The sequence below is a fragment of the Triticum urartu genome, chromosome 2A, assembly GCF_056163025.1.
Source record: "Triticum urartu cultivar PI428250 chromosome 2A, HENAU_Tu73, whole genome shotgun sequence".
Lineage (NCBI taxonomy): Eukaryota > Viridiplantae > Streptophyta > Magnoliopsida > Poales > Poaceae > Triticum > Triticum urartu.
Window position 1 is genome coordinate 283,175,167 of NC_141874.1, and position 3,546 is coordinate 283,178,712.

Sequence of the window (3,546 nt, forward strand, 5' to 3'; positions counted from 1 at the left end):
TGTTGTGCTCTCCTGGATGCAGAAGGCATGCAGGACTCTAGTCCAACCCCTTGTGATGGTCGACCGCCAATCATGTAGTTTGAGAGGTAATCTTGAGTAAACTGCTTTAGGATCCACTACAAAAGAAAAAAGATTCAGATATTGTCATCTAACACAACTCATTACGAGCAGTAAAAAGAAGTCTACATGGTTCTTACTTACCATCCTGCAGTTCACTATTGTCTTGCATAAAGTGTAAATAAATAGTTTGATTGACATCTTTTGACCCATTTTAGTAACAATCTTTATCAGTTTCCTCACTTGATGTTGGTTCATGGATATCTCATTGCCCCATACGTAGAAAGGGTCGAAGTGTGGATCTTTGGCAATGATATATGTACCTAAAACCACCAAGTTAATATTAGAAGCTAAACTACAATTGAAAAATGATGTAGTACAACACTCCATCCATCCCATTATATAAGATTTTATTACATGTATATCTAGACATCATTAGGACATTAAGGTAACACTCTTCCTTGTTGCTATGTAGCCTGGGATTGCATATTTAGTCATTCAGTACAATGCATGTTGCTAAACAACAATTGAAAAACGAAAAGGCATGTTAACTGCAATATCCTTAACAACAACCAAATATTGTAATTCATAGTGGTATTGTTGAAACTGTTATTGATGAAATTGAACTACACGGCAAATAGTTGCACATATAGAGCATCACATTGTGAAGAACTGAAATAAACAAGTCATAAGGACATCTCTAGGCGATCCTTAAAAAGTTAAAGGACTAAAACCCTTAGCGGATATATATAGGACAAGACTATTCTAATCCTAGGATCAAAATAACTATTTGGATCACGGCTTGCCCTATATAGACGCGCCTGGATGCTTGTGAACTTCCGAGACCACCCGAATTTACAACCTTAGAAAAAAACTACCCCGCATCCTCAACCTCGCACCCCCGACCCCCACCACCCACCCTAGACGCCGCCGCCACCGTCCCACCCTACGTCGCCGCCGCCACCCGCCCACCCCACGTCGCCGCCTACCTCTTCAAGCCCGCGCGCCGATGCCCCCAACAGCCACGGCCGTCGCCGTCCCTGGCAACCCCGGGCACCGTTGTCCCCGGCAACCACCTGAGTCGCCGCCTCGGCAACCCAAGGGACCGCCGACACCGGCCTTCTCCCACGATACCGCCGCCAGCCTCCTCCCATGGCGCCACCGCCGGCCTCTGCCACCACGTGCAGTCGCGGCCCCGGCCGGCGCGCGATCCGCAATCATGCGACGCGTCGACCCCAGCCACCGCGCGCGCCGGAAGCTACATCCATCGCCCCTCCACTCCAACCATCACCTCGACAATTGGCGCAACATTTCCTCTGCTCCGGCACGGCCTTCCCCATCCGGCGTGACCTTCCCTCCCCACCGGTGTGGACTGCCATCTGCTCTGGTGTGCCCTCCCGGTCCTCCATAGCCCCATCCCCATCCTCCCTCGAACATCTTCCTCCCGCCTACAGCCACCTATGCCATCTTCGTCCTTCCTCCCGTTGTTCAACTACAGCAACTCGCACCGTTCAACTAAATCACCTAATGCCTCCCATCTCTATTTTCTCCTCAGTCAGCAGCGAAAACGCCGGCAACCGAGCCATCTCCTCTAGATGCTCTACGTGCAGCCGTTGGCTTCTCGCATGCCATCAATGTGCCTTCTCCCTCCTGTGCACGATGGACTTCCTCCCACGTAGCATGTGACCTTCTTACTCCCGTGCGGCTGCTAGCCAGCACTTGCAATCTCGCTGACCCATTGTCCGATGCCGCTTCAGACCCCTTTGGTATCGTTGCTCGAGAGCCCTGTGGTGTTGCTGCAATTGCTTCAAATTTTGAGTTGTGCTACTACATGTCTACGGGTTCCTTCCTCCATCTGATGTCGCTCATGCTACTGTTGTTCAACATCACGCCATTGTAGAGGGTACATGGCAGGTCGAGTTGATTTCTCATGGTCGCTCGAATAGAAAATGGCAGTGACATTGCGATGGTCGGTGTCTAGAATGCATGGTCAAAACTAAAGTCTGGGTGTTGCTAGGTACATTTAGAGTAAGACGTTTACATTTTTCTTCAGGAAGACATTTGTAAGTCTGAACATCGTGTTCCTTTTTCTTCAGGAAGACATTTGCTTTAAAAAGAACAACATCTCGTCAGATCACTTATAAAAATAAGATGAGTGCACTAACATATTCAGTTTTTAGATGTTCTACAGTCTCTGAACAAAATCTGTTCTTTCATCCACAAAACGTGTTTACAGTCCTGGATCAGCAGTCACACTTTAATTTTTACTATTTCTGCATTACACAGAAAATGAAGGTGCCCTCCTAGCCATGGTGAAATCTTCCCCATCCCTGATGAACAGCGGCAACCTCGATTTACGACTCACAGTTTGCAATCGTCGCATGGTAAAGTTTTCATTCCAAGTTTATGTTCACATGACATTATTTTTATTGACATTGTGGTAGGGAAAAATAGTATGTTTCATCGAAAATCCTTGGGCGCTACTGTGGACTCGAGTATCCTAGATAGGCATGATATTCAATATTTACTTTAACTATTACATTGAGATACTGAACCACTTGATCCTCAATGCTCGTGCCCGATCCCAACCTGCTATCCCTGAAGACCGCATATACATTGTAGTCGCCCCTACCTGTGCGCCACTGCTGTAACCTGCACCCTGCAAAAAATGCAAGTTCAGATTCAAATAAACAAGAAGTTAAAAAGGTATTGCCTTCACTCATGTTGTTTTGCCAACGATCTTTAGCTTGTTCAGTAGCTCGTAAACAATTGCCAAAATCTCGTAACTTCAGAATCATAAGTTGATAGTTTGCCTACAGGGACAACCATGCTGATGGTGGTTGAAGAACAATTCTGAATTATTATTATTGGGACTGAAGGCCACGTTTTATGCACGATGTGGCAGGATTCTAGGGATTGTTTTGAGGCGGTCGATGGCTTTTGAGAGATGTTTTCATACTTACAAGTTTGAAGGGGTTCAAAGCTCATTTATACAAGGAGGAATGGCAATTTGGTTGCACATCTGTTTGCAAAAAAGAGCACTAAAACTAGATGTACTTTCTATTTCTTTATTTGTAACCCCCTACCTACCTGATTGAGACTATTCAATTAGAGTTAGTTTTGCCTCAATAATGAAGTGGCAAGAATTATTTTTTTAAAGAAAGACTGGTGCATCTACTTCGTTGGTGGTAATTCCATCATTTTTGTTTTTCAAAAAAAACAAAAAAATGATGCTCATAGTTAACAAAAAAACCTCTATCTAGGCGTTTAATGTTCTTTTCTTATTCAACGTGTTGATAGTTTGTATAAAAAGACGAAAAATGATGTTAAAAAATAAACAAATGAGCGTTTACCCAAAAAAGAGTGCCTAAAACATAAACTCTAAAAATTTCACAGAACCAAAAAAACTATTCGTAAGTTAAAAATAGATCATAGAAGTCCAAAATTAAAAGCAAAAGAGCAAGCATTTCTTGAAGACAAAAAAATGTG

The 3,546-nt window shown here is 44.2% G+C and overlaps 1 long non-coding RNA gene across 1 annotated transcript; it reads left to right on the forward strand.

Annotated features, from left to right (window-relative positions):
• The first annotated feature begins 1,037 nt into the window (after window positions 1-1,037).
• LOC147984836 (uncharacterized) lies at window positions 1,038-3,215 on the forward strand. Its single transcript, XR_015615069.1, has 4 exons — window positions 1,038-2,074; window positions 2,154-2,441; window positions 2,662-2,763; window positions 2,877-3,215. It is a non-coding gene; the product is annotated as an uncharacterized LOC147984836 (long non-coding RNA).
• Window positions 3,216-3,546: the final 331 nt, after the last annotated feature.